Consider the following 6,070-nt stretch of genomic DNA (forward strand, 5'->3'; position numbering starts at 1 on the left):
ATAGCACTTCTCAGACTCCATTTCCTCCTCTCTGGGATGATGCAGCTAATAAGACTGACTTGTGGCTTAGGATTGCGCTGAGGATCCAGTGAGATAAGGGACAGAAAAGAATCTTGTAAAGTACTACACACATACAAGGTATTACATTTAAGTAAGTGCTTAATAACTAATTTTACACGATGGTAACAATGTTATTTGATACTTACGTTCTCTTGGCATTCTCCAGATTTCTGCATTAGACAAGCTAATCCTCAATTCTATGTTATCTGCTCTGTCAGCCAAAAGAGAGAATCTTGGTCTCTTCAGGAAATTTAGTGAACAATGAAACAGATATAAGGCACAACTTGGATATTGCAGGTTCAAAGATTTGTCTAAAGTATTAATTTCTTATAGAGAGCTTAAATCAAGTATAATCATAAAAAATCTCAGATGTGGTAAGGACTTTTTTTAGTTTATAAGGATGTTGGATTTGAGAAAAAGTTCTGAACATAAAGTTATATTATTATAAATAATGCAGGTCCTCCAAGCATTTTTCGCCCACACATTTATACCCCCTCCCCCCATTTATCAGTTTTTGTGTCCATTACATGGTTTCCATATAGTAATCTTCTCAGTAGGTACCAAGCCAGATGCCCATCAGGTCAGAACAGACCGTCTTCCTAGGAACCCCAAACCCACAGCCCCTTTCCTGGTGGATGATTCAGGTAATTCCAAACTGAATGCAGAAGTGTCCATGGGCACCTCATTTACTTCAAGAACAAGACATGGAGCATCATTTCCCCAATGCTGAAACTTCTTAGGTACTACCCCCTACACTCCTAGAAGAGTGGAAAGAACCATGGACTTGTTGGCCAAAGGCTGAACTTGGTTCCTGGCCATGCAGTTTGCAGCTGGCTGACCTTAGGCAGATCTCTTAATCCTTTCTTCTCTTCCTCCTCATCTGTAAAGTGAGAATAATAAAAACCATGAGGACAATTCATGGGAAAGCATTTAAAAATTATAATATACAAAGGAATTGTTGGCACCAATTCTAGCCCAGTGGACCCCCTACCATGTCCTCTCTGGGACCAGTGTCCATGTTATCATTATATTATTATTATCATATTATTATAATGATGTCTAAACACTGTCAAGTCCCTGCCCCTGAATCTATTTTCTCTTCTGGAAATGAAGGAAATTATTTCAGCTCCACTATTTCACAGGGCATCTGGGATGTTTACAATGAAATGTCAGCTATGGATGCATTATGGAACTATCCATACATGTAGAATTCAGAGGCAAGGGTCCTAAATTAACAGGACTTTACAGGCACGTGGCGACATTGGACATGCATGGCTGGCTGTAAATGGGCTCAGCCAAGGACAGCCAGATCAGCAGCTACTGTCTTATTTCAGGAGGGGATCAAACCCTATCAGAACTTGAGTCTCCATCAGGTCCTGGACACCTCCTACACGTATCAGCCTGAGGGAGAAAAAGATCCCTTAGTAAGTAATATACTCCATCTCAGGAAATGGGTATGATTGGGTTGGTACAGGGACTGGGAAGGAACTCAAACAAAAACCCAGGCACCATGGAACAAGATGAGAAAGGACCCTGCTACCAGGACTAGAGTACAAGGTGAACATTTAGTCACAGAAACTAAGATTAGAGCAACAGTTCTTGGTCTTGGGTTCCAGGTAGAACAGAAACAGCAACAAGCCTCACAAGACTATAAATCTAGAAGTCCTCTTATTTCTCTACTTGGAGCCTTATGGATACAGAGCAAGGACAGGCCTGAGCCTTTAGGGTGGAAGCAGTTGAAAGAGGGTTTGGAGGGTAATTCTCCCAAGGATGGCCTTTCAAGCATCATTTATTTCTGGAGAAATGGTCACATAACATGAGCCTGGGTTGGTACTGCAGAGGTTGGCTCAACAGTGGCCACATGGTCAGTGCCAGGATAACAAGGCAGAGCAAGGCTGGGGAAATTCAGTCAAGTAAGACTTGTCACAGGCACTGGCCCCAGAGAGGACAAATTAGGGTCCCCACTAGGTAGGAAATGATGCCTCCCTGGAATCTGAGATTTTTGTTTCTTTCATGGAGTTCTGGTCATGCCCACAGTAAGGAGACTCTCTTCCAGGACCTCAGGCCTGAGGCAGCTGAAGATGCTCTGAGTCTCCCAGGAAAGAGACATCCTCCTCACCCAGCCAAGAGCGTTTAGTTTCCAGATCTCAAGGTCCAAGTCTTGTTCCTCAGGTCTGGACCTCTGTTTCATGGCCAATGGCAAGTTGTGACCTAATATCCACTCTTCCCTTCTTTCCTTAACAGCAAAACCCTGATTATGTTGAAGCTGGCCCAGCATGAAAAACAAACAAAACCCACATATCCAAGGTCTCCCAAATGGATAAGTGTAGCCACTTGGCATTCTGGTAAATGAAATATAAGCTGAAGTTGGTTGGAGGAAGACTCCCTGAGCCTGGAAGTTGTTGAGTAGTGTGCTTCTAGGAAATGCCTTAAAAGAAGGGTTGACTCAGTGGACATATGTCCTTTGACATGCCACTTTTTCCCCCTTATCCTTTTCCTTTCCTCTCTTCCCTTCCCCTTTCCTCCTTCTTTCTTCTTATTGTTCTGCCTGGACATCTGATGTGATTGCCAGAGCTACGGTGGTCATTTTGCAGTTACAAAGCAACCTGAGGAAAGAAACTATGTCATAAGAATTGCAGTTATTAGGGCAACAGCCCTACATGCCAACCTCTGGACTTCACTTGACACATAAACCCCTATATTATTTAAGTAACTGTATTTGGGCATCAGTACCTTGTAGCTGAACCTAAACTGACTGATACACATATCTTCCAAATGGGCCCCTTTATGGCAGGAGTGGAGACCTAGATGGAGGAGAGAAAGAGTCTCTTTCATTTCAGATCTGTTGGATTTAGTCTTCAAGGTGGGTAACATGATTTTTAGTGAGGACTTCCTTGATCTAGTTAACCTCTCCAGTTGCAGGCCTGGTAGAAGACAGACGTTTAGGAGAAAATATTGTCTGGAGGATCAGAAAACCAGCATAGAACAGTCGGAAGCACCACGACCCTTCCAGTTCCATCCAGAACTCACCACTTGCCTGCTGTCTCTTGGTTCACCCAATCTGTTGGTCTAGATACCACTGACCCAAGTTCCATCAAACCTGATGAACTCTTCCACCTCCTTGAAGGTGTGCCTTTTGAAGTGCCTCCTGATTTAGAATTTCACCCTTCAACAGTGAAGGAACTCTGCTAAAACCTCTCTCTCCAAGATGCCAAATTCTGTGTTGCATAGTCCATCTCTTTATAGGTACTTGTGTCCCTGAAAGAAAACACTACTGATTTATTTAAATTAGGAACTCCTGACCCAGAGTGTATGGGCCTCTGAAAGCCCTCACTTCCCAATCAGGACGCTAGATCTGGGTGTTCTTGAATTTTGAGAATTTCATTCTCTAGTTCTGAAACAGTCCTCATTTTGTGGGGTTGTGGGATGAAGGGGAGCCATAAAGTATGGCTGCGAAAACTGAAAGGCCTTCCCTAAACTTTCTTCGAGCACTAGATGACCTGATGGCAAATAGAAACATATTAGAAAAACACGTTCCTCCTGTTCTTTTACTCCCAGATTAACAAAGTTAATTATGTATAATACAAATTTGCAATAAATTATATTTTTCTGTGGAGACAAGCCTGTGTACCTTTAAGGAACATGAGCAAACCCCTCCCCTGGTATTGCGATGGTGTCACACTTTCTTTCTTCCCTTCCCCATCTTCATCTCCAAGCCCGTACATCTGCTGGAGGCCCATTAAAGAAACCATTCCCCACCCCGCCCCCAATGGCACCACACACCTTGTAATAAATAATGTGATCATTGCCTAACAGGCATTCTGAAGAGCCTGGTGATAAATAAGGAGACTTCATCTCTCCACAGGCTCTGCAGAGAGGGCTGGCAGAGGAGAGTTAGCTATTAAAGAACTCACATAGCCACAGGCAAATTCTCTTCCCGCATCTCCTTGCGGAGACCTTTTTTTAAAAGCTGAGATTGCTCTGATGGTTCAAGGTGCTATTGAGCTCTAACCAGGGACAATTACAAGACTCCAGTCGCAGCATCTGAGGCGATGCTTGTGTCTGATAAGGTTCCTGGAGAATAATGTGAAGGAGAGAGACGCGATAATGGGTTGCTGAAAGGGTGGGGAGGAGGTACCTTTGCCCAGAGCCGGAAGACAGAAGCAGCTGCAGATGCGGGAAGGTCTCCCCCTACCCCACCCTCAAATTCTTTTCCATTTTTATTGCATTAAAAAAACCATTCTCTAGATGTGCACTTCAGAAATGATTTCTTTCCCTAGCTCCAAGCTAGTAAGACTCCTCACCAACTGATTTCATACCAGAAGAGGTTTGAGAATAATTCCGCTTTTTTCATTCAGTTTGTCTTCAGAAAACCAGAGAGGACACAGTTGTTGTATTTGTCCCCTACCTCTCTCTCCAATCGCGTGGCTGTTCCATATAATTGTCCGCCCTACCTTATTCTTTGGCTTTAAAAACCTTTTACAAAGAACCAAACCAAAACAAAATGCAAAAACAAAATCCAGACAGCCATTCTTGTGTGATATTTTATTTTTCTCTTTCCATTTTTCTGTCTATTGTCTTTAGAATATTTCCTTCTCTCCCTCTCTCTCTCTCTTTCTTTTTTTCTCTTTCTCCTAGGATTTGATGGAAGGGGATTTCCCAGGGTTATCCAAGTGCAGAAATTCAGGCCATATTCAAACCCAGTTTAAAAGACAAAAGATGTGAATTCAAGCCAAAGACAGGTTACCTTAATGCAACCCAGAGACAACAGAGAGCAGGAATATGGTAGGGATTTTATTAGTTAGCCTTTCTCCATATGGCAGAAGCCAGTATTGCGGGAATATTTGATAAGGAGTACCTTGGAGGCTATGAAAGCATAGTTGTGCTTCTGTCATTTTTCTCTTTCTCACGTTTGGACTCCAGGAGAGGTATTTTAGGCGAGGCCTAACAACTCTGGCTGAATCAGACAACTTTCCTATTCCTGACAAGTATGTGTTACATGCATGTGTCTGGGTTGGGTAGCAACATCAGTCAGCCAACACTCTTTTTCAGCCATGCACACCTCTTCCCATTGCCATTTCTGTGGGTAAATCACATCAACAAGAATACCCAGAATATCAAAACCAAGCTCAGACCCAGAAGATATACAAAGATGAATTATTCATCTCAATAAACTTAAACTTGGATCAAAATTAACACAGGTGGGTCAATAATTGAATAATAACACACACAAAAAAGTGTAATAGACAAATTCTGGGTCAGGTGATGCAAACACCAGGTGCTGATGGAATTTAGAGAACCAGGAAAACAGTGAGGGCTTGGATAGTTAAGGCCATCATCAAAAACAAGTGGTACTTACCTGAGTCTTGAAGAACACACAGATCCTTTCTTGATGGTTCGGCTTCCGGAGAGAAGTCTTCACCCTCCAAGACTCCCTGGAGAACTCTCTCTGTGACGTTGGGTAAGGCCTGGGCCTGCTACATGGGGAGCTGGATATGAATGAATTCTAATCAGTAGCTTTCAGGCTCTGTTTTGAGTCTCCACTAATGCTTGAATAGAACAGAGGAGACTGGGTGTGACATTACTCCAGTGCTGATGGGGAGTGGACCAGAAACCCTGTGCTGCATTCAGAATCTGCTCCTTGCAACCAGGACTCCAACATGGAGGATGGAGGACACACAGGGTATTAGAAAAAGCAGAAGTCAGGAAGCCAAGCTCCAGTCCTTGCTCACTATGAATCACAGCATAAACCTTGGAGGAATCCTTTCCCATCCATGGGCCGTGGACATTTGATGAGATGGCCCTGAGCATCCTTGTGTGCTTCTGCCCTCAGAGTACTGGTGGCTCTGTCCCAGAGGCCACCACACTTACTTGCCCTCAGACTTACTAATGCCACTTAGTACTTGGCACAAACATCCAGCCGGATTTTAAAAGCCTGTACTGGTGTGGCCAGCAGGTAATGGCCAGTTTTCTAGGATTAGAGATCTACCAGTCACAGAAAAGAGCAACA

The 6,070-nt window shown here is 43.4% G+C and overlaps 1 long non-coding RNA gene across 1 annotated transcript; it reads right to left on the reverse strand.

Moving 5' to 3' along the window:
* Positions 1 to 605: 605 nt before the first annotated feature.
* On the reverse strand, positions 606 to 5,529 carry LOC143658083 (uncharacterized). Its single transcript, XR_013163117.1, has 3 exons — positions 5,420 to 5,529; positions 3,226 to 3,318; positions 606 to 940 (listed from the first exon to the last, which is right to left on the reverse strand). It is a non-coding gene; the product is annotated as an uncharacterized LOC143658083 (long non-coding RNA).
* Positions 5,530 to 6,070: the final 541 nt, after the last annotated feature.

Source organism: Tamandua tetradactyla, chromosome 15, assembly GCF_023851605.1.
Source record: "Tamandua tetradactyla isolate mTamTet1 chromosome 15, mTamTet1.pri, whole genome shotgun sequence".
Lineage (NCBI taxonomy): Eukaryota > Metazoa > Chordata > Mammalia > Pilosa > Myrmecophagidae > Tamandua > Tamandua tetradactyla.